Source organism: Schistocerca piceifrons, chromosome 6 (genome assembly GCF_021461385.2).
Source record: "Schistocerca piceifrons isolate TAMUIC-IGC-003096 chromosome 6, iqSchPice1.1, whole genome shotgun sequence".
NCBI classification, from domain to species: domain Eukaryota; kingdom Metazoa; phylum Arthropoda; class Insecta; order Orthoptera; family Acrididae; genus Schistocerca; species Schistocerca piceifrons.
The window spans coordinates 232,972,796-232,999,192 of NC_060143.1; the positions used below are offsets into that span (position 1 = coordinate 232,972,796).

At 40.8% G+C, this 26,397-nt stretch overlaps 1 protein-coding gene across 4 annotated transcripts in view; it reads right to left on the minus strand.

Annotated features, from left to right (window-relative positions):
• LOC124802632 (anillin-like) overlaps positions 1-26,397 on the minus strand; it is a 155,075-nt gene that overhangs the window by 83,051 nt on the left and 45,627 nt on the right. The window lies entirely within an intron of this gene.

The window sequence follows — 26,397 nt, forward strand, 5'->3', positions numbered from 1 at the left end:
TACATTTTTAAGCCATTACCTACATTAGAAGGTACAAAATTAGTAAAAACATAAAATACAAAGTGTTTAGGAATGTTTCTTACGAACACAGTTACTTACGGGAACTCAAAATATACCAATGGATAATTTATTTCACTTTTCAAAATACAATGAAGTTATGTGAAACCACGTTTAGGACATAATGTGAGTGCGAAACAGTATATATCTGGGATTCCCACCACACACTTTTTTCCTCTCTCTCTGAGCACAAAGGTTGTTGTGGGGGAACAGGACCCATCCAGGTTCACCATTGGCCACTTCTGGATTCGTTTGAAAACCTTAAGGCACAGTCCACCCTTTCGGTGTTGCATATTTACAGATAATGACTATGTTCACTAGCAGTGAAAAAAACATACACCATTCTTTGTTCACAAACTATGTTCCTTTAACTTTGATTAGACCAACTTTCTGTGGAGGGCAACCACAGCTCAGAGACATTGTATATAACAATAAAAAACCTCTCAACACTCAGTTTGAATGGTTACTGAGTTTTGAGTGTTTTTTTATTGATATTACTTTGATTTGGTTTGATGCAGTTATCCGTTACTATAGCTAGCCACCCAGTCTTTATTTCAGCATAATTGCTGCAACGAACAACACCGAACCTTATAAAACTATACTCACATCTGCCTTTGTGATTCTTGTTTCCACTAAAGGTACCTTCACAGTGAAAACCAACTCCAACAAACTCGACTGACAACTGTTTTCAACTTCAAGTTTGACTATGTTTTCAACTGTTGTCAACAGCTGTTTGGAGTCACGAATCTGAACAACTAGTTGAGGGAAGTTTTGTCTCGAGTTCGTAGTTAATGGTCAGTGAGCAAAAACACAGCAGAGTTGTCTGACTCATGCATGCGCATATGTCGCGTTGCCTGCTGTGTTTCTTTCGACAATGGCAATTCACGAGTCGTCAGCAGATCAAACAATTCAGCTTTTGTTAGAAACTGAAATGAGGGAACCTCTGTAGCATCCTTCTGATTCCGCATATAAAGACAGTTATAAAAGGAAAGATTTGTTGAAAGAAGTTTCAGAAAAAATTGGTGTACCACTTGTGGAGTGTGAAAGGAAATGGATAAATATGAAAAAACAGTACAATTGTGAGCACTGTAAAATGGTCAAAGCTAAAAGTGGGTCTGGGACAACTGAGATCTACATTCTGAGAAAGGGTATTTTACAAACATATGAAGTATTTGGAAGGCGTGAACAAGGTAGGGAGACAAATATTTACAGTCATAAATAAAATGTCATTCACTAGTGTAACTGAAGCTGCAAGACTTTTGGTCAGAAATTTTGTAATTAGAACTGTATTTTTGCCGCAAATTTATTTATTTCTCTTGTCATACCATTTTGTCAACATGTGATACAAAGTAGTTTCCAAACTAATGGCTTACATTGTTATTAAGTAAAGCTATAAGGGTTATGTTCAGAAGTTTTTAATTACATTGGTCTTTTCTCTCGGTATTTAATTATTCATATTTCTCTTGCCATTTCATTTTACCAACAACCGATACAAAGTAGATTGCAAATTCATCCTGTATACTCATTGTGGTTCTTCCTGCGTTGCCTCCCTTTCTCTGAAAACATTTATTTTGCGGAGGCACCCTTCAACTGCCATCCCAAAACCCTGCCTGTTTCTGGATCTTCCACATCAAAACTGCCAGGTGGTGAGTAAACTACGGCAGTTTCTTTAATTCGCCTAAGAAAACTGTGAAAAGACACAGTTGCAGAAGTCACTAATGTTGCTTTTTCAGGACTTAAGTGCACAGTCGTTCTAAGACACCGAAAAACTGCTCACAATATTCCAAAAAAATTCTCCACAATTCTTTTAGTGTGAGATATTCGGTAATTAAACATTCTTTCCTGGCTGCCTCTCTCTTACCATCCTGGGTATGGTTTCATCTTGTACTCTGAAAGAGCAAAAGCATCAACGCCCACCATAACAAATGGCAAATCTTCACAATCAGAATCCAGTTCCATTTTTGTGTAACAAAAAATAAAAACCCAAATGTGTGTTTACACGAGTTTGAAACTGTTGTCAACATTTTTCAACAGTTGAAAGTTTGCCAAACTAACAACAGTTGCAAGTTTGCCAAACTAACAACAGTTGCAAGTTTGCCAAACTAACAACAGTTGCAAGTTTGCCAAACTAACAACAGTTGCAAGTTTGCCAAACTAACAACAGTTGCAAGTTTGCCAAACTAACAACAGTTGCAAGTTTGCCAAACTAACAACAGTTGCAAGTTTGCCAAACTAACAACAGTTGCAAGTTTGCCAAACTAACAACAGTTGCAAGTTTGCCAAACCAACAACAGTTGCAAGTTTGCCAAACCAACAACAGTTGCAAGTTTGCCAAACCAACAACAGTTGCAAGTTTGCCAAACCAACAACAGTTGCAAGTTTGCCAAACCAACAACAGTTGCAAGTTTGCCAAACCAACAACAGTTGCAAGTTTGCCAAACCAACAACAGTTGCAAGTTTGCCAAACCAACAACAGTTGCAAGTTTGCCAAACCAACAACAGTTGCAAGTTTGCCAAACCAACAACAGTTGCAAGTTTGCCAAACCAACAACAGTTGCAAGTTTGCCAAACCAACAACAGTTGCAAGTTTGCCAAACCAACAACAGTTGCAAGTTTGCCAAACCAACAACAGTTGCAAGTTTGCCAAACCAACAACAGTTGCAAGTTTGCCAAACCAACAACAGTTGCAAGTTTGCCAAACCAACAACAGTTGCAAGTTTGCCAAACCAACAACAGTTGCAAGTTTGCCAAACCAACAACAGTTGCAAGTTTGCCAAACCAACAACAGTTGCAAGTTTGCCAAACCAACAACAGCTGCAAGTTTGCCAAACCAACAACAGCTGCAAGTTTGCCAAACCAACAACAGCTGCAAGTTTGCCAAACCAACAACAGCTGCAAGTTTGCCAAACCAACAACAGCTGCAAGTTTGCCAAACCAACAACAGCTGCAAGTTTGCCAAACCAACAACAGCTGCAAGTTTGCCAAACCAACAACAGCTGCAAGTTTGCCAAACCAACAACAGCTGCAAGTTTGCCAAACCAACAACAGCTGCAAGTTTGCCAAACCAACAACAGCTGCAAGTTTGCCAAACCAACAACAGCTGCAAGTTTGCCAAACCAACAACAGTTGCAAGTTTGCCAAACCAACAACAGTTGCAAGTTTGCCAAACCAACAACAGTTGCAAGTTTGCCAAACCAACAACAGTTGCAAGTTTGCCAAACCAACAACAGTTGCAAGTTTGCCAAACCAACAACAGTTGCAAGTTTGCCAAACCAACAACAGTTGCAAGTTTGCCAAACTAACAACAGTTGCAAGTTTGCCAAACTCACAACAGTTGCAAGTTTGCCAAACTAACAACAGTTGCAAGTTTGCCAAACTCACAACAGTTGCAAGTTTGCCAAACTAACAACAGTTGCAAGTTTGCCAAACTCACAACAGTTTTATGTTCTTGTTTGTTGGAGTTGGTTTTCGATGTGAATGTACCTTAATCTTCAACTACAGTTCAACTATAGCAATAACAATATATTAGAAGTAAACTGATCACGTATCTGTTGAAAATGGCCTATTTCTGATTTAAAGGCCTGGCCAGACAGTATGCGGCCTGGCCGTCCGGCCTGTGGCCTTGTACCGCAGCTGGCAGGCCACACTGTTGAATTGCTCGTTATAGTATGGCAGCGGTCACACAGCGTGCGGCTCTGATGCACCGGCAACCGGCCTGACGCACCGGCCGCCACCGTGTTGTCACAGATTACAGATTCGCCACAAGCTGGCTGCTTGCCTCTGTTGGTGCATTCGACTGCTCTGTTGTCACACTGGAAGCAGCGGCGAGAGACAGTTTTGTCTTACAGCTTGTAGTGCACACATCATGGACACAGAAAGACTTATAGAGGAGGTGAGAGAAAACAACTTTTTGTATGATACATGCGATGCTGATTACAAGAACATTCTGAAGAAGACTGAAACTTGGAGGGATATAGCTGCTAAACTGGATCAAAATGGTAAATATTTTTGCAAAATTTTAAGTTCCACAGAAGCAAAAATGTAGCAAAGTATATTATTAAGTACTGGATTCATCTCATGTATATTACAACTTAAAGCATCTGCAAGTACGTAAGCAACAACACCATCAAAATGGAAAACTACACATAGAAAGTGTAAAGAGAAAAGAACCGTCACCTTCGTTAAAATCGGTCTTGATGTATGGTAAGTGTGTTCCATTTAAACGAAAATTCATTGTCCCTCCCCACGTCATATATTTTGAGGTCGTGTGTTGTTCCCAGGCTTGTTTTTAATGCTAACAACACAAGATGCTATTCCACGCAACTCTTTCATAATACAAATTAAAGTAATATTTCCGATATTATGACAAATATATTTCACATAATTTTGCCAATGATCCAAAACGTTGTTGTTTGCTTAACATTTACAGTCACTAAAGTATTTACCCACTGAGTTTTGTATGGATAACACAGAAATTGGATATTGTATGTAGCTTCACAGAGGTGTCGCTTGGTTATTTTTCCTTTAAAGGTATTGTGTTACTCAAATGTGATATTGTAGAAACAACGAAACTGCCCTTTATTGAAAATGCGACATATCTTGCTCGGCAGTTAACTGCGTTATGAGATACTACAGTGTATGTCTTCATAGCTATGACAGGCTCAGCTTGTTAAGGGTTCACATGGATCACACAATATCTTATATAGTTCGATATTTTAATACCCATTTGTTTAACTGCCATGAAATGGTAGAATGTTCTACTTCAGGTGTAAATTCTACCGTACTGGTTTTGTCAACTTGCCAGTTTGTGTGTGTGTGTGTGTGTGTGTGTGTGTGTGTGTGTGTGTGTGTGGGGGGGGGGGGGGGGGGGGGGAGGGGGGGGGAATCTTTGATGACAAAGAAAATACTTACTGGTTAGAATAATTGAAAACCGTCACAGGACGAATACTCAATACTAGAGGACCACATACGGAAAGAGAATTTCATATTTGAATGGGAATAGTAGCATATCATAAGAGGCATTTTCATATCTCATTAACATTAGAGATATCTTTGAATGTGATTATTTCCACTTCAGACATCTGCCCCAATCATGATTTTCTTCATAGATTCCACAAGAATACATTACTGGTACATTTTTACATTGGCAGCCCAGACCTTAAAAACAAAGTGGAGGAACTTGAGAGCTGCCTACGTCAAACACAAGAAGATGGTAAAAGGTACCACTGGCCAGAGCTTGAAACAGTACAGATCATGGCCATGGAGGGAACACATACGGTTCATGGACTGTGCTGTGGAAGCACAACCCACATCAAATATTCAAACAATGGAAAATCCAGGATGGAATGTAACAATACCAGAGAAGGAAAGTTGGTACTCACCATATAGCAGAGATGCTGAGTCGCGATAGGCACAACAAAAAGATTCACACACGTATAGCTTTCGGCCAATAAGGCCTTTGTCAGCAGTAAGTACACACACACACACACACACACACACACACACACACACACACACACACACACACACCTGCAGTCCCAGAGAGCTGAAACTACACTGCAAGCAGCAGCATCAGTGCATGATGGGAGTGGCGACCGGGTGGGGGTAAGGAGGAAGTTGGGGCGGGGAGGGGGAGGGATAGTATGGTGGGAGTGGCGGACAGTGAAGTGTTGCAGTTTAGACGGAGGGCACGAGAGAAGGTGCGGAGGGGGGAGGGGGTAAGTAGCGGAAAGGAGAGAAATAAAAAGAAATTAAAAGACTGGGTGTGGCGGTGAAATGACGGCTGTGTAATGCTGGAATGGGAACAGGGAGGAGGCTGGATGGGTGAGGACAGTGACTAACGGAGGTTGAGGCCAGGAGGGTTACGGGAAAGTAGGATATATTGAACTGAATTGAATTTAATGAAATTTTATTGTCGTTTAGCTATTAAAGCAATTGACAAAGTCAGGTTACATGTATACAAGTTATACAGCAAATATACACGAAGATCAATATGTCACTATTGGTTTTCCATAAAATACAATATTTAAAATCGAGTAATATGAAAACATTGCATCATAAATTATTCAGTTAAAGAAATCAAGCTGTACTCTCCAAACCGGTACCACTATGACATTTTACAGTCATAAAATTCCTGAAGTGAGTAGCAAGGATTTGCAGCAAACCAACTGAATAATTTGTCTTTAAATAAATCTAATGGAGCTTCTACCCATTGTAGTGGCAGTTTGTTAAACATCTTCATACCCACCACTTCGTAGCTGTTCAGTGACTTGGATATCTGTAGTACGGTATGTCAAGGTGGCTACTATTTCTGGTTCCATGAGAGCGTACATCTCTTCTATGCTGATATTGTGATAAGTTGCTCTTTATATGCAGTAGGGCAGTGTAAATATACAAGTTAATATTTTATACAATATACAATTTTATATAATATTTTATACAAGTTAATATTTTTAAGTTGATAAACAGTGGTTTGCAGTGGGCCAGTTTATCGCTGTTTGTGATAATTCGAATTACTTTCTTCTGAAGAACCAAATTGTCCTGAAGGTGTGAGCTATTGCCCCATATTAAAAGCTCATAAGATATAATGCTTTGAAAAAGAAAGCAAAGTAGGCCGATCTTACAAAGGCCGCAGGTACATGGTTTTTTAAATTCCTTAACAAATACACCACACTAAACAGCCTTGCGCTAATGTATTTAATATGTGGCTCCCAAGTCAATTTACTATCTATAGCAATACCTAAGAACTTAACACTATCTATGAAGTCTGCTACTGACAGATCTCTTAAACTAAATACAATCTTTTGAGTTTTACTCTCATTAAGCAGGAACCCCTTACCTAGAAACCAGACTGATGCTTGTGATATTGTGTCATTTGCCACAGTTTGCAGCATACCCATGTCGGACCTGATATTGAAAAATGTGGTATCATCTGCATAGAGAATGGAGTGAGTATTTATGTAAGATGGTAGATCATTTGTCATTAGTATAAATAGCAGAGGTCCTAATACTGAGCCTTGTGGCACACCGCACTCTGTTTACCAATACAAACAATTTGTTTACGGTTGCTGACGAAAGATTCGAAGATGTTGTCAACTTCACTGTTTGTGATTCCATAATAAACTAGTGTGTTGAGGAGTGAAATATGCTCCACACAATCGAAGGCTTTGCTAAGTTCACAAAAGGTAGCCCGAGCAAAATTTTTTCTTTCATAAGCACTAAGCACTCTTTTAATCAGGGAGTCAATGGCAAGGATTGTGGATTTGCCCTTCCTAAAGCCAAATTGTACTGCAGTAATAATGTTATGACATGTCATCACACAACTGGGAGTTGATGATGGATTTCAAAACTTTAGATAAAATAGGTGTCAGAGATATTGGGCGATAGCTAGATGGGCTATTTTTGTCTCCTTTCGTGTAAATGGGCACTACCCTGGATAATTTTAATACATGTCGGAATACTCCTTCAATTAGACATCTGTGTATACATTTAGTAAGAGGATATAATATGTGCCGATTATCTTTTTAAACATATTACACAAAGTGCCAAATATGTCTTCACTATCAGAGGGTCTAAAATTATTTACAATAGTTAAAACAACATCTGGTGTAACCTCTGTTAAAAGGAATCTGTCTTTCAGGGTGTAGGCTACATTATGATAGTTAATGAGATCAGCTACAGTTTCTTGCGGCCTCCCAATGCTTTCCCTAATTTGGTTAACAGATTTTATACAGCAGTTATTAAATTCATCTGCTGATATTTCTACCTCAGCTTTCTGCTTGCTTTTGGCCACTGAATTTATTACAGTCCATGCTTTTTGGCATTTATTTTTTGATGACTCAATGCTGACTAGGTTATGTTGTTTTTTGGCCTCATTTAAAGCATACTTACATTCCTTTTGTGCTCTTGAGTAACTTTGTTTAGCCATATCAGTTTTCTGAAGTCTGTAAGAATCTCTATACAACAACAACCTCCTTTTCATATTGGCTAGTTGAGCAGTATACCATGGATTCTTATCCCTATGTCTATTACTGTTACTTTTAGGGTTAACTTTACATTTGTATTGAGGGTAGTTGGTCTCGAATATATTTAAGAAAGAATGAAAAAAATCTATCGAACGATGTATTGGCAGAGCTCTGGGCATTATTGTTGAACATATGTGACAAGTCATAATTACTGAGTGACAATTTTTCTTGTGTTACTGGTCTTGTGAAGACTATTTTGGGCTCTATAAACCCTTTATAGTCCATATTAGGGCTATCTGTACCTATTTATACCCAAACCGAGTCATGGTCAAAGGAATCGAAGACAGTTACATCTGAAGACAGTAACTCTCTACTGACATTTGTAAGTATGTTGTCAAGGCAAGTGAACTGTCTTGTGGGTTTGCAGTTCTTAAAAATGAAGTTGAATTGTCGTAACAGGTTTTTAAATTCATTTACAGTGTGCACGTCTTTGTTTACATCAAATGCGACATTGATGTCACCACCAATCACTATAGTATATTTCTTCCACTGAGGACTAAGAAAGAAATTTAGTAAAGTCTCAAGTTTCCATCCGCACATATACAGACACAGGCAGACATATGTAAAGGCAAAGAGTTTGGGCAGAGATGTTAGTCGAGGCGGAAATACAGAGGCAAAGATGATGTTGAGTGACAAGTGATGTACGAGGGGCAGCAACTTGAAATTAGCGGAGGTTGAGGCCTGGTGGGTAACGGGAAGAGAGGATATATTGAAGGGCAAGTTCCCATCTCCAGAGTTCTGATAGGTTGGTGTCAGTGGGAAGTATCCAGATAACCCAGACGGTGTATCACTGTGCCAAGATGTGCTGGCCGTGCACCAAGGCATGTTTAGCCACAGGGTGATCCTCATTACCAACAAACACTGTCTGCCTGTGTCCATTCATGCGAATGGACAGTTTGTTGCTGGTCATTCCCACATAGAAGGCATCACAGTGAAGGCAGGTCAGTTGGTAAATCACGTGGGTGCTTTCACATGTGGCTCTGCCTTTGATCGTGTACACCTTCCGGGTTACAGGAATGGAGTAGATTGTGGTGGGAAGGTGCATGGGACAGGTTTTATACCGGAAGCAGTTACAAGGGTAGGAGCCAGAGGGTAGGGAAAGTGGTGTGTATATACACACCGTAAAACACACACACACACACACACACACACACACACACACACACACACACACACACACACAAATGCATACACGAACAGATCACAGATAGTTCAATAATTACACTTGAAAGTTTGGCAATAACATTCGATCTTTGGCAATAACATTTGACAGTTGGCAACAGAAACCAAAACATTGCACTGAAACAAGCGTTCAGTTCATAGTCTGTGGAATGTGGGGAAAAAACCGCAAATTGGCATTCATAAGAAGAAGAATAACACCAAAAATGCAACAGGAGCGTAATATGTAATAAATTGTCCACACAACCTGTAAGTACAGTTCAAAACATTACTACTTAATAGGAAATACCAACCACCAGAACTGTTTATAACCTATAGGTACAGTGACAAAAATATAAATTAAATAGCAAACATATGTACATATTCCAGGCCACTGATGATGTCTTGCAGAAAATAAAGGCGAAACGTGTATGGCACTAAAATTGGGTTTTATTCAGTTGCTGTCAGACGGTCCATAAGTAAAAGTTATCAATATACCGTAAGATACAATAGCAATTTTTAAATGATCCAGATATACACCTGTGGCTTCAAAATGTATCTCACTGCACAGAAATCCTACATCTAGTTCATTACGACAATGTATTAACTCTTTCTTAATGTAAATTGATTACATCCCCATGAATATGCTGCTCTCTGCTAAAGCTGTTTGCTAAGTGGAAATCATCTAGTACATGAAAAGGTATTTCATTTCCTTTACACTTAAGCATAATGCATCAAATAAGTTGTCATTTACAAATTCCAATGAAATGAGCATCCTTAGCTGCTTACAGGCGTTCATTTCATTGTAATTTCATTCTAACGAGCTGCATGGTCACCGATGGTATCTGTTCTTTCGGACATAATACACTACAGATCAGTTTGCATTAAGATGAATTTATTTGTGAAAATACGAAGTACAGTCACCAACAAACTTCACATATTCACATACTCCTTTACCTTTAACCCAAGTGAATACAGACTCCACGTACAATGGCTATAGTGAGCCAACCATTACCATGAGAGAAAGTATCACTAATGTCAATACTAAAATCAAGTCTGCAACCACAGAAAACACAAGGTCCGTCGACAAGTGCAGTAGCAGCAACACTCTTAACTGGTATGCGGTTCTTCTTGTCTCCAGCTGTTGTGGCGAACTTGATGTTCTCGATGATTTTCTAGATTGTTTGTCCTTCTAAGTCCAAGCTACCGCATATACTATATAAGCGAGTGAAAGCCGCGCAGAGGCTCATTCGCGCTGCTGCTCCTGCTGCTGCTGCACAGGCAACTGCATTGAACGCCGTCACGATACCTTACAGGAGAATTCGTCGCCGTTCTAAACAAACACTCTATGAAATCATCGAGAACATCGAGTTCGCCACACCAGCTGGAGACAAGAAGAACCGCATACCAGTTAAGAGTGTTGCTGCTGCTGCACTTGTCGACGGACCTTGTGTTTTCACTTTTTGGAAAGATGTTTGATGTGCAGTAACATTTACGCTACATATTTTCGTATTACGAAAGTGTAAATTCGAATTCCACCAAACCCTGCATGTTACTTTCAGAAGCATTGAAATCGAGATTGTGATCTACATCTACATATATACTAAACAAGCCACCCAACGGTGTGTGGCGGAGGGCACTTTACGTGCCACTGTCATTACCTCCCTTTCCGGTTCCAGCTGCGTATGGTTCGCAGGAAGAACGGCTGCCAGAAAGCCTCCGTGCGCGCTCGAATCTGTCTAATTTTACATTCGTGATCTCCTCGGGAGGTATAATTAGGGGGAAGCAATATCTTAGATACCTCATCCAGAAACGCACCCTCTCGAAACCTGCACAGCAGGCTACACCGCGATGCAGAGCGCCTCTCTTGCAGCGTCTGCCACTCGAGTTTGCTAAACATCTCCGTAACGCTTACCAAATAACCCTGTGACGAAATGCGCCGCTCTTCTTTGGATCTTCTCTATCTCCTCTGTCAACCCGACCTGGTATGGATCCCACACTGATGAGCAATACTCAAGTATAGGTTGAACGAGTGTTTTGTAAGCCACCTCCTTTGTTGATGGACTACATTTTCTAAGAAATCTCCCAATGAATCTCAACCTGGTAACCGCCTCACCAACAATTAATTTTATATGATCATTCCACTTCAAATCGTTCCGCACGCATACTCCCACATATTTTACGGAAGTAACTGTTACCAGTGTTTGTTCCGCTATCATATACTCATACAACAAAGGATCCTTCTTTCTATGCATTCGCAATACATTACATTTGTGTGTGTTAAGGGTCAGTTGCCACTCCCTGCACGAAGTGCCTATCCGCTGCAGATCTTCCTGCATTTCGCTATAATTTTCTAATGCTGCAACTTCTCTGTATACTACAGCATCATCCGCGAAAAGCCGCATGGAACTTCCGACACTATCTACTAGGCCATTTATATATATTGTGAAAAGCAATGCTCCCCTAACACTCCCCTGAGGCACGCCAGAGGTTACTTTAATGTCTGTAGACATCTCTCCATTGAGAACAACATGCTGTGTTCTGTTTGCTAAAAGCTCTTCAATCTAGCTACACAGCTGGTCTGATATTCCGTAGGCTCTTACTTTGTTTATCAAGCGACAGTGCGGAACTGTAGCAAACGCCTTCCGAAAGTCAAGGAAAATAGCATCTACCTGGGAGCCTGTATCTAATATTTTCTGGGTCTCACGAACAAATAAAGCAAGTTGGGTCTCACACAATCGCTGTTTCTGGAATCCATGTTGATTCCTACAGATTAGATTCTGGGTTTCCAGGAACGACATGATACGTGAGAAAAAAACACGTTCTAAAATTCTACAACAGATCGATGTCAGAGATATAGGCCTATAGTTTTGCGCATCTGCTCGACGAGCCTTCTTGAAAACTAGAACTACCTGTGCTCTTTTCCAATCATTTGGAACCTTCCGCTCCTCTAGAGACTTGCGGTACACGGCTGTTAGAAGGGGGGCAAGTTCTTTCGCGTACTCTGTGTAGAATCAAATTGGTATCCAGTCAGGTCCAGTGGACTTTCCTCTGTTGAGTGATTCCAGTTGCTTTTCTATTCCTTGGACACTTATTTCGTTGCCAGATGTTTTTTCGTTTGTGCAAGAATTTAGAGAAGGAACTGCAGTTCGGTCTTCCTCTGTGAAACAGCTTTGGAAAAAGGTGTTTAGTATTTCAGCTTTACGCGTGTCATCCGCTGTTTCAACGCCATCATCATCATCCCGGAGTGTCTGGATATGCTGTTTCGAGCCACTTACTGATTTAACGTAAGACCAGAACTTCCTAGGATTTTCTGTCAAGTCGGTACATAGAATTTTACTTTCAAATTCACTGAACGCTTCACGCATAGCCCTCCTTACGGTAACTTTGACATCGTTTAACTTCTGTTTGCCTGAGAGGTTTTGGCTGCATTTAAACTTGTAGTGAAGCTCTCTTTGCTTTCGCAGTAGTTTCCTAACTTTGTTGTTGAACCACGGTGGGTTTTTCACGTCCCTCATAGTTTTACTCGACACGTACCTGTCTAAAACACATTTTACGACTGCCTTGAACTTTTTCCATAAACACTCAACATTGTCAGTGTCGGAACAGAAATTTTCGTTTTGATCTGTTAGGTAGTCTGAAATCTGCCCTCTATTACTCTTGCTAAACAGATAAACCTTCCTCCTTTTTTTATATTCCTATTTACTTCCATATTCAGGGATGCTGCAACGGCCTTATGATCACTTGTTCCCTGTTCTACGCTTACAGAGTTGTAAAGTTCGGGTCTGTTTGTTATCAGTAGGTCCAAGATGTTATCTCCACGAGTCGGTTCTCTGTTTAATTGCTCGAGGTAATTTTCGGATAGAGCACTTAGTATAATGTCACTCGATGCTCTGTCCTTACCACCTGTCCTAAACATCTGAGTGTCCCAGTCTATATCTGGTAAATTGAAATCTCCACCCAAGACTATAACATGCTGAGAAAATTTATGTGAAATGTATTCCAGATTTTCTCTCAGTTGTTCGGCCACTAATGCTGCTGAGTCGGGAGGTCGGTAAAAGGAGCCAATTATTAACCTAGCTCGGTTGTTGAGTGTAACCTCCACTCATAATAGTTCACAGGAACTATCCACTTCTACTTCACTACATGATAAACTACTACTAACAGTGACAAACACGCGTATTTGTAAGCCAGTCATAGCTCATGTCACATGATCTCGCCAGCCGATGTCAGCGGATATTCACAGTTTCGGACACGTGGTGTAATCAGGCAATAGCAACATCACTGTTAAGTACCGCAAACACACTAACACGAAAAGTTAATGGTTTAAATTAATTTATATAATGTTGCTACAAGAAAAACAAAGCTTTCACATATAATATAGGTCTCTAAGGCCAATACACTGCAAGAAAAGCTAAGCTTTCACATATAATGTTGGTCTTTTATGAACGTTTTACATTATAAGATATATCACACAAATGGGCCAGTAAATTTTTTAGTAACAACATAAAAGTGTGATGATCTTGGCTATAAATTCTTCTACATGGCTCGTCATCAAAGAGCTGATTTTTAAATGAGTCCCAGATTCCCAGTGAAGTTGGCATCAACCTGATATTAAGCTTTTCAATGTGGTTTCGGGATGTAAATTTCCTCGGGTACCAGTACTTCGTTATATCATGTCTGGTTCTTTGTTATGGCAAAATGACATACGTGCTAGAAGATGAAAACGTACACTTGAAGTGCACCGAACAGTTGAAACTAGCCAATAGTTTGAAATTAAACCCTTTGTTTCAAATAAATTGACTGCCTCAGCAGAAAAGATTAATAAAAGAAAATTTTTTCAGCAAACCGATAAAAATAACTTCATTGTTCTGCATGGCAATTAATGTTTGACTGTCAGAAAGGTGGAAATAAAATAAAATCTGAAACTCATAACATGTTTTAGCCTTTCGTAATTATGTGAATGTATTTTAATTCACATGATAGTACCCGGCCAAAGAAATCAATTTTGTTTGCATTTGACGTGAGTGCAGTAGACAAAGAGGAAACAGCAAAATCACTAAATGTAAACACAGGTCACGTGGAGACTACCTGCTTTCCTATTGCAACTCAGACTGCTCTGCGCATCACACCCATATCTACGATATTTCCGAACCGGGGCAATAGTAGATAGTGGCGTTTCTCGAGCGTTTGAGACAGGACGTCAAAAATTTAAAAAAAATCGATTTTTCAAAAATATATTCATTTTGTAGCGCACATCTTTCTGAAGAGTCTGATACATAAAACATACGTGTCCGAGGAATTGTAAGACATGTTATTTGATCTTAAGTGTGCCAAAGTGCAGCGCTACACCTCTTCACACAGCTTTCTTCTATCGCATGTCACTGTATTTCGGTCTGTTAATTGAAACGTGTATATTTTGTACTGGATGCCATCAAACTATATTCAGGACAGTGGAAATTAAAATGTCCTATGGTGCCTCTCCTGCTTCCAGTCAGCCGGTTTGACTTCCTACCCCTCTTTTTCTTTAAAAAAACCTCTTCAGAAAATTTGCACTCTTTATTCCCTATTAGCTGACAACTTGCTCCTTTGTGTGACAAAATTAAGTAAAGGATACATAAAACCAGTAAAGAAAAGAGACAAGCAAGACAGTATACATTTCTTCAATCCTTAGCTCCTAAAATTTCTCTCTCTCTAATCTTGCTACAGCTTTACATGGCGTGCTTTCCTTTCTGCAAAAGGATCTGTTACCTCATCAAAGTTCGTCAAACGTTTTGCTACACGAAAAATTGAAATGTCGCTGTCTAATACTGAAAAGCTGTAATTACAAATAGGTCCAAGACTGGCGTGGCTTCTCGACCTGATTACCTGTATTTTGTCACTGTCTGCGAGATAAAACAAAATAGGCCTTTATAATACTGCAGCAATTTTAACACACGCCAAATAAACCAGACTGTTTTGGCAGAAATGGTCATTTTTATAACACGGCAGAATATAATTCACTAAGTACCAATATCAAAAGCCTATTAGGCCTACTACAAGCATAAAGATTTACATTAGGAAATAGTTTTACACTTCATTCATATGCTCCAGTTTCTCAAGCATATCGAAAAGTAGTAGTGCGAAATTTTTATATAAATTTGGAATCGTCATATTCTTCCATAACTTAAGTGGTGTCACCGTTTCTTCTCCTTCCTCATTCTAACAAACAATGTTGTCATCACTAATTCTGTATCTATTCCTGCCAATGTCACAGCTTATTCGCCAGTTAACTTTACTAACCCTACCACAATCACCAGTTTAGTTACCCCACGATTATTCTCTGGTTAGGCGTTATTATGTGTTTGTACAACACGTTTTCCGCGCTACTTCCAGAATAGAGCTTAAAGCGGCTGCTAGCCGGAGACTGTACAACTGGCCCTTGCTAGTATATCGATCTGGCCAAAAATTTTCTGTCATAATTTCATTTTCTTGGATACACCGAGAAGAGGATACGTACTTTTTTTTACATGTTATTCCTGTTAGTCGTTTATTCGAACTCTGGTAGTCTGAATCTATGGATTTCGCTGGTAATCATAACAACGCTCATCATCCGCAAACCCAATCAACTGTATAATCAGACAGTGGTTGGCTTTCTTTCATTCGGCTATACTCTGCTCAGCTCGTATAGCCCCTTTTGTCTGCAGGAAAGTTTATTTCTAGATGTGACGAGGATTCCACTGACAGATACATCACATACACTACGCAGACATTCACAAATCAACTTATGATTCATTCAGAAATCAACTTAGAATGTGTTCAACGATGTTCAAAAACCGACAGACACATTTCAAAGTCATACGAATACTCAATAGACCAACGTGCGCTGGATGCTAAGTGCTTTGTGAAACAAGTTTTTTTCCTCAAGGAAAAAAAAAAAAAAAAAAAAAAAAAACACACACACACCAAAATCCAGGGCTGCAGCACAATCTGGCAGCTTGGGCGCGTCAGTAAAATTTTTCCTGGTAGCACCTACCAGCCCCCCCCCCCCCCCCCTTTTTTTTGCTTGGACTGCTTACACAGCCAACAGCCACGTTTCTGTAGCCACAAGTGGAAGAAGATACTGCGCATGTGCATGATCCCACTCATAAACGCTTGTATGAGCACTGTGTTTAGTTGCTGTATTTGGCGCATTTCCTTTGCAATTTAAGTTTTATTTCAGTTTTTTCTCTCATTCATGTTTTATTGGATAGGGACTGCAACTGCTGTGTTCGGATGCAGGCTGAGTTGGCATCCCTTCGCTCCCAGCTTCAGGCAGTGTTGGCTTCGGTCACACAGCTTGAGGCTGTTGCCAATGGGCATCACTGTGGGGGTCCGGATGGGGGTTTGTCGGGGACGGCCAGCTCGTCCCACGCATCCCCTGATCGGACTACGACTGTGGTTGTCCGGGATACTGCCCGCATTGAGGCTGATCCCTCACCTGTGGTAGAGTGGGAGGTCGTTTCAAGGTGTGGCAGGGGGCGAAAGACATTCCGGAGGGCTGAACGGAAAGCCTCTCCAGTTTGTCTGACGAACCGGTTTCAGGCTCTGTCTCAGGCTGATACTGATCTTCGGCCTGACATGGCTGCTTGTCCTGTTCCAGAGGTTGCCCCTCAGTCTGCAAGATCCGGGCAGTTGCAGAGGGTGGGCTTACTGGTAGTTGGGAGCTCCAGCGTCAGGCGCGTAATGGGGCCCCTTAGGGAAATGGCAGCAAGAGAGGGGAAGAAAACCAATGTGCACTCCGTGTGCATCCCGGGGGGGAGTCATTCCAGATGTGGAAAGAGTCCTTCCGGATGCCATGAATGGTACAGGGTGCACCCATCTGCAGGTGGTCGCTCATGTCGGCACCAATGATGTGTGTCGCTATGGATCGGAGGAAATCCTCTCTGGCTTCCGGCGGCTATCTGATTTGGTGAAGACTGCCAGTCTCGCTAGCGGGATGAAAGCAGAGCTCACCATCTGCAGCATCGTCGACAGGACTGACTGCGGACCTTTGGTACAGAGCCGAGTGGAGGGTCTGAATCAGAGGCTGAGACGGTTCTGCGACCGTGTGGGCTGCAGATTCCTCGACTTGCGCCATAGGGTGGTGGGGTTTCGGGTTCCGCTGGATAGGTCAGGAGTCCACTACACGCAACAAGCGGCTACACGGGTAGCAGGGGTTGTGTGGCGTGGGCTGGGCGGTTTTTTAGGTTAGATGGCCTTGGGCAAATACAGAAAGGGCAACAGCCTCAACGGGTGCGGGGCAAAGTCAGGACAGGCGGGGACCAAGCAGCAATCGGTATTGTAATTGTCAACTGTCGAAGCTGCGTTGGTAAAGTACCGGAACTTCAAGCGCTGATAGAAAGCACCGAAGCTGAAATCGTTATAGGTACAGAAAGCTGGCTTAAGCCAGAGATAAATTCTGCCGAAATTTTTACAAAGGTACAGACGGTGTTTAGAAAGGATAGATTGCATGCAACCGGTGGTGGAGTGTTCATCGCTGTTAGTAGTAGTTTATCCTGTAGTGAAGTAGAAGTGGATAGTTCCTGTGAATTATTATGGGTGGAGGTTACACTAAACAACCGAACTAGGTTAATGATTGGCTCCTTTTACCGACCTCCCGACTCAGCAGCATTAGTGGCAGAACAACTGAGAGAAAATTTGGAATGCATTTCACATAAATTTTCTCAGCATGTTATCGTCTTAGGTGGAGATTTCAATTTACCAGATATAGACTGGGACACTCAGATGTTTAGGACGGGTGGTAGGGACAGAGCATCGAGTGACATTATACTGAGTGCACTATCCGAAAATTACCTCGAGCAATTAAACAGAGAACCGACTCGTGGAAATAACATCTTGGACCTACTGATAACAAACAGACCCGAACTTTTCGACTCTGTATGTACAGAACAGGGAATCAGTGATCATAAAGCCGTTGCAGCATCCCTGAATATGGAAGTTAATAGGAACATAAAGAAAGGGAGGAAGGTTTATCTGTTTAGCAAGAGTAATAGAAGGCAGATTTCAGGGTACCTAACAGATCAAAACGAAAATTTCTGTTCAGACACTCACAATGTTGGGTGTTTATGGAAAAAGTTCAAGGCGATCGTAAAATGCGTTTTAGACAGGTACGTGTCGAGTAAAACTGTGAGGGACGGGAAAAACCCACCGTGGTACAACAACAAAGTTAGGAAACTACTGCGAAAGCAAAGAGAGCTCCACTCCAAGTTTAAACGCAGCCAAAACCTCTCAGACAAACAGAAGCTAAACGATGTCAAAGTTAGCGTAAGGAGGGCTATGCGTGAAGCGTTCATTGAATTCGAAAGTAAAATTCTATGTACCGACTTGACAGAAAATCCTAGGAAGTTCTGGTCTTACGTTAAATCAGTAAGTGGCTCGAAACAGCATATCCAGACACTACGGGATGATGATGGCATTGAAACAGAGGATGACACGCGTAAAGCTGAAATACTAAACACCTTTTTCCAAAGTTGTTTCACAGAGGAAGACCGCACTGCAGTTCCTTCTCTAAATCCTCGCACAAACGAAAAAATGGCTGACATCGAAATAACTGTCCAAGGAATAGAAAAGCAACTGGAATCACTCAATAGAGGAAAGTCCACTGGACCTAACGGGATACCAATTCGATTCTACACAGAGTACGCGAAAGAACTTGCCCCCCTTCTAACAGCCGTGTACCGCAAGTCTCTAGAGGAACGGAGGGTTCCAAATGATTGGAAAAGAGCACAGATAGTCCCCGTGTTCAAGAAGGGTCGTCGAGCAGATGCGCAAAACTATAGACCTATATCTCTGACGTCGATCTGTTGTAGAATTTTAGAACATGTTTTTCGCTCGCGTAGCATGTCATTTCTGGAAACCCAGAATCTACTATGTAGGAATCAACATGGATTCCGGAAACAGCGATCGTGTGAGACCCAACTCGCTTTATTTGTTCATGAGACCCAGAAAATATTAGATACAGGCTCCCAGGTAGATGCTATTTTTCTTGACTTCCGGAAGGCGTTTGCTACAGTTCCGCACTGTCGCCTGATAAACAAAGTAAGAGCCTACGGAATATCAGACCAGCTGTGTGGCTAGATTGAAGAGTTTTTAGCAAACAGAACACAGCATGTTGTTATCAATGGAGAGACGTCTACAGACGTTAAAGTAACCTCTGGCGTGCCACAGGGGAGTGTTATGGCACCATTGCTTTTTCACAATATATATAAATGACCTAGTAGATAGTGTCGGAAGTTCCATGCGGCTTTTCGCGGATGATGCTGTAGTATACAGAGAAGTTGCAGCATTAGAAAATTGTAGCGAAATGCAGGAAGATCTGCAGCGGATAGGCACTTGGTGCAGGGAGTGGCAACTGACCCTTAACATAGACAAATGTAATGTATTGCGAATACATAGAAAGAAGGATCCTTTATTGTATGATTATATGATAGCGGAACAAACACTGGTAGCAGTTACTTCTGTAAAATATCTGGGAGTATGCGTGCGGAACGATTTGAAGTGGAATGATCATATAAAATTAATTGTTGGTAAGGCGGGTACCAGGTTGAGATTCATTGGGAGAGTGCTTAGAAAATGTAGTCCATCAACAAAGGAGGTGGCTTACAAAACACTCGTTCGACCTATACTTGAGTATTGCTCATCAGTGTGGGATCCGTACCAGATCGGTCTGACGGAGGAGATAGAGAAGATCCAAAGAAGAGCGGCGCGTTTCGTCACAGGGTTATTTGGTAACCGTGATAGCGTTACGGAGATGTTTAATAAACTCAAATGGCAGACTCTGCAAGAGAGGCGCTCTGCATCGCGGTGTAGCTTGCTCGCCAGGTTTCGAGAGGGTGCGTTTCTGGATGAGGTATCGAATATATTGCTTCCCCCTACTTATACCTCCCGAGGAGATCACGAATGTAAAATTAGAGAGATTAGAGCGCGCACGGAGGCTTTCAGACAGTCGTTCTTCCCGCGAACCATACGCGACTGGAACAGGAAAGGGAGGTAATGACAGTGGCACGTACAGTGCCCTCCGCCACACACTGTTGGGTGGCTTGCGGAGCATCAATGTAGATGTAGATGTAGATGTACTATTCTGCAGTAGCAGGATATAGTAATATCCTTTGTTAGAGTTTTGGTTCTTACCAGTCAAAATTACAAAAATTTAACTGAGAACAAAAACAATGAAAAATTCCCGGAATTAAAAAAAAATTCCCGGGTTTATCCCGGATTTCTTCCGGATGAAAAAATTCCTGGGTTTTTCCCGGATCTCCCAGGTCGTAGACACCCTGTTCTTTGCATTGTTGATTACTGTAGGTTTTGGATATGGTCTCAGTAAATAAGTCTGAAGTGCAAAACCTTCACCACCAATGAAAACACGAGGAACAGGGATGTCTGTACCTGGTAAGTGACTTTGGAGGTAGAATATTTTTGCCCTCGATATACTCTTGATAGGAAGTTGAATTCTCAAAAATTTAATGTCCATAACTTCCAATATCAACTACTGTAAACTTGTAGTATGGATCAACGATCGCCAGGAGAACTAGAACTAGTAAAAAGAATTGTTTGTAACAGAAGAACTGGGATCCACTATCCTTCGGTCATTTTAACCTGATATGCTTTCCGTCTATGCTTCCACGGTAGTTCGGAAAGCCCCAAGGTTCCAGAAATCCTTCTTCAGATTTCTTCCACATCTCTGTTGGAGTAGGTAAATACTTGGGCTGTAGAACAGTCCTTATCGTCTGGCACACTTTTTTCACAATTTCTGAGACTGTTGAACGTCCTTACCAAATAGAAAAAGCAAGGGTCTGGTGACGGTCGCCTGTAGCCAAGTATCAGGAAAAGATTAAAATAAATAATGGCAATAGAACGAATAGATAAGTTAACGACCAAAGGTATGTTTGTTTAAATTAAATGACAATGTTATGAATACAACGAAACAATCTATTTAGTAACAAGTTCTCTCTAGCGTGACATACAGAACTAGATGTTACTATTGTTTGCTGCATTCGTAAACACTGCAGATGAATTTATCACTCCACTTGTGGCTATATTGTGAGACAGCATTTTCTTCTGCCGAACCTTTCATACGATACAGCAAAACTGTAATGGAATAATTTATATATGACTTCTGTATGAAGCACAAAGAGGCCACAAATGGTAAAACTTACCTCAAGCAAACGACTAGTCTTTGCCTTGTATCAATTGGCTTCCTCAAGTTCATTGTGCACTTCTTGGTGCCCCCTTTTATGAGGAGATGCAGTTCTTCGAAACATTCTCGCAAGATACGAAAATATTTGAAGAACCTACCTTCGTCGGACTCTAGTTCAATACACAGACGATGGTACTCTCCTAAGCTTTCTGTCCTGCTGTTAATGTCGTGCACCCCACATCTCCTCTTCTTGGTGCCATTTTGTATCGCTAATGCAAGAAGAGGTTCTTATTCGTCCGAGCTACTCATTTCTGCGCTTTAAAAAAAAACCACCCACACACACACACACACACACACACACACACACACACACACACACACACAGACACAAAGATAATGTGTACCGCATGAAGCTCCCAAATCATCTAACGCCAAGACAATCGCGCTATTCATGCAAGCTTAATAATGGGGTTCAGCCCCTTCCACAGTGTAACAGCTGACGCAGCAACAGTCGCTGCAGCAGGCCAGCCGTTGCCTGTGTGGCATCCCTGGCCGCTGACGGGCCTGGCCACCCGCTGCGCCGTCCGTCGCAGCGGCAGACCGGATTCTGTCTGGCCAGGCCTTTAGAAGGCTGTATCGTGCAGTGGTACCTTTCTGACCTGAAGACGCAAATGTAAAATCTCGGAGACAGCTATTAATTCAATTCAAAGATAATACTAAATACGAGAATGTATGCAGTGATGTTCTTCCATCACACCCCTAACAAACAAAATTCCCTTCTCAGTAGTTCTTTGAAAAGTGCCCAGTGAAACTTTCAATATCAAAGGAATTTATTTCCTGCCTCATTTGACTGAAACAACTAAGACTAGCCATGGTAGGAAGAGAAATTTCACATACCAAAACAATCACTAAACAGATCACTGAACAGACCCACTTCAAATCACTAAGAAATCACATGGAAAGCTTTACAATGGTATTTTTCATTAATTTTAATAGTAAACACAATGTTAAAATCAGAATCTGTTAGAGTCTCAAAACTTTCAGACTGATCTGTGCACTTATTTGTTTATATTGGGCAGGCTCTGCAGCTCACATGCTCGAAGTGCAGTGCCAGCACAATATAGTCACAGCCAGGCCAATGTCATTATTCAAATACATATGCTTACTTTAAGCCTAGTTTACACAATGACACTAGGTTGCAAGCAACTGCGCTACCGGCCACGTGCGTTTGCGCAACTCATTGGTGAAACTAAACACTTTCGGCGTGTTCCAACTTTGGCGACACTAGTTGCACGGGTTTTGAGGTTACATGTGTTCGTAGAGGGTAGGCAAACTGAAATATGAAATGGGGAATAGAGAATAATGTTCGCTTTTTGGATACCTATGCTTTGCATAAGTGTTTGTGTGATTTCAGTGATGCTGATTACAAAAGTAAGCAATATACTGCTGCCGCTGAGACCATCATGTGCGACCATGACATAGATGGTTTGACAGTATCTGAGCTGCAGGGCAAAGTTTATTGGGTTAGGAACACATATACGACTGAATTAAGAAAAATACAAGCAAGTGTAATTATAGCTGTGGCAATGCTCTCATCTACAAGACTAAAATCCCATCGTTCGAGTTGGCCAACACTTTATTAACAAATATTGTTGACAGAGGGAAGGCTATACGAATTCAAGAAGCTGCATTCTTTATTCAATATATCTATTTAAAACGTTGCTACAGTGCTCCCCATTCACACGTTAGAATTTTGAAATATATTCACTGTACACATTTATCTTCAAGAGAGTAGTTTGTAAATCATCCCTTCTAAATGCGGCCTGCTTTGAATAATTATTGTTGCTGACATTACTAATTATTACTGATTATGTTAATTATTGGTGTTAATGAAAAAGTGTCATCACCAACTAAAACTATATCTTAAAGCATGGCAGGTGTTCTTGATTGTAATGCATGCAGTATGATACGTAATTTCAGTTCTGGCAACAGTGCTTCAAGCATTACAGTACCTTTATTCCTTATCGCATAATTAACTCTATTTATAAGAAATGTGAACAGTTCTGGTGACATTCTAAGATAATTAAAAGAACTTCTTGGATCTACTGTTACAAATTATTTCAGCAAGGATGCTGAGCAACCTAGCTGACGTCTTTTCTTCATCCAGTCACGAATCGTAACACATTTCTTATTTTTTCTAATGCAGCGATTTCACGCAAAAAGTTTTAACTCCATCACAACTCTTGTGACATGCAGCTGCCAAAACTTCCATTTCAGACACGACTCAGGGACCCACAAAATGACGAAACTGAAGTGTATACTGGTGTCGCCATGTCTACAGTCATATACGAAACCACTTGAGTGCAACTCATTCCACATTTCCAAATGTCTGCTTGTGTTTGTGTATGTGCGGATAGATATGTGTGTGTATGCGAGTGTATACCTGTCCTTTTTTCCCCCTAAGGTAAGTCTTTCCGCTCCCGTGATTGGAATGACTCCTTACCCTCTCCCTTAAAACCCACATCCTTTCGTCTTTCCCTCTTTCCTGATGAAGCAGCCGTTGGTTGCGAAAGCTAGAATTCTGTGTGTATGTTTGTGTTTGTTTGTGTGTCTATCAACCTGCCAGCGCTTTCGTTTGGTAAGTCACATCTTCTTTGTTTTTAGATATATTTTTCCCACGTGGAAGGTTTCCCTCTATTATATTCATATCATTAATTAAAACATTAAAAGATCTTACATTATTTCATAAAAGAAACAAGACATCAGAGGATACTCCAAGAGCGTCTGAGTTTCGTGAACCGTACTAAAATGCATAGTTCACCTTACAGTGCACATTCATATGTCCAGATTCCTAATCACGTTGGCCTCGACCTGACATGAAGCTTTTCAGTGTGGTTTTCGGGACAAATTTTCTTGGAGTACAAGTACTGTATTCTCATGTTTGGTTCTTTATTATAGCATAATGCCATACATGCTAGAAGATGAAAACGTGCAATTGAAATGAAGCGAATAGTTGAAACGAAGCAATATTGTAGAATTAAACAGTTCGTTCCAAATAAATTGAGCGCCTCAGCAGGAAAGCCTACGAAAAGCCAAATTTCTTTAGCAAACCGACAAAAATAACTTTATTATTCTGCAAGGGGATTAATGCTTGACTGTCAGAAAGATGGAAATAAAATCTAAAACTAGTAACATATTTTAGCCTTCCGTAATTACGAGAATGTATTTTAATTAACTTGATAGCTCCCAGCCTCAGAGATCTGTCTTGTTTTCATTTGACATGAGAGCAGTAAACGAAGAGGAAACAGAAAAAAATCACTAAATGTAAACACGGGTCACGGGAAGACACCCCCCCCTCCACTTTAACTCAGACTGCTCTGCGCATCAGTCCGTCAAAAATTTTAAAAAAGAAATACTTTTCAAAAATAAGTTCATTTTGTAGCGCACATCTTTCTGAAGAGTCTGATACATAAAACATATATCTTCAAGGAGATGTAAGACACGTTATTTTGTCTTAAGTGTGCAGTGCCACGCCTCTTCAAACAACATTCTTATACCGCACATCACTGTATTTTGCTCTGTGGAACTCAAAAGTGTATATTTTGTAATGGATGTCATCAAACTATTTCAGGACAATGGAAATTAAAATTTCCTGTAGTGACTCTCCAGCTCCCAGTCGGCCGGTTTGACACGCTGCCCCTCCTTTTAGAATCTTTATTGCCTATTAGCTAATAACTTGCTCTTCTGTGTGACATAAAATTAAATATATGATACCTAAAACCAGTAAAGACAAGAGACAGGCAGGACAGTACACATTTCTTCAGTCTTTAGGTCCTAGCGATTTTTCTATCAATCTTGCTACAGCTTTACATGGTGTGCTTTCCTTTCAGTGGAAGAGCTACCACCTTATAAAGTTCGTCAAACGTTTTGCTACATGAAAAATAGAAATGTCGTTGTCCAATACTGAAAATGCTGTTAATACAAACAGTACCCAAGACTGGTGTGGTTTCTCAATCTGATTACGTCTATTTTGTCACTGTGTGCTAGATAAAACAGAATAGGCCTTTCTAATATTGCATCAATTGCAATATACACCAAATAAGCGAGACTGTTTTAGCAGTAATGATCATTTTAATAATACGACAGAATATAATTCGCTTAGTACCAGTACGAAATACTTATTTGGCCTACAAGTAAAAGGTTTTACGTTAGGAAATAGTTTCACAGTTCATTCACACACTCCAGTTTCTCACGCACGAGACCAAAAAGAAGGACGAAATTCTTGTATACATTTGGAATCATCAAATTCCTCCATAATTTGTGTGATGTCCCCGTTTCTTCTTCTTCCTCGTTCTAACAAAGTCTTGTCATCACTAATTCTGTAACTATTTCTACCACTGTCAGAACTCATTCTCCAGTTAACTTTATTAACCCTGCCACAATCACTGGTTTAGTTATCCAGTGATTATTCTCCGGTTAGGCATTATTACGTGTTTGTACAATGCGTTTTCCGCGCTACTCAGAATAAGCCACTGCTTATTTTTTCTGTCAAAATTTCACTTTTCTGGATACACCGAGAAGATAATACGTAATATTTCTTACCTGTTACTCCTGTTAGTCGTTTATTTCCACTCCGGTAGTCTGAATCTGTGGATTTCGCTAGTAATCATAACAACAATGAACATTCGCAAACTGAAATCAACCACATAAACAAGCAGCAGTTGGCATTCACCAGTTTGGCTTTATTCTGCTCAGCTCGCACAGCCCTGTCTCGTGTTGTCTGCAGGAAAGTTTATTTCTAGATGTGAAGAGGATTCTCCTGGCGGAGACATCATGTACACTACACACGCATTCAACTTACAATTCATTCAGAAATCAACTTAGAATGTGTCCAAACACCAGCAGGGATGCGTTTCAAAATCATATGAATAATCTATAGTCTGACGTGCGCTGGATGCTAGGTGCTTATTGAAACAAGGTTTTTTTCCCCTCAAGAATGTG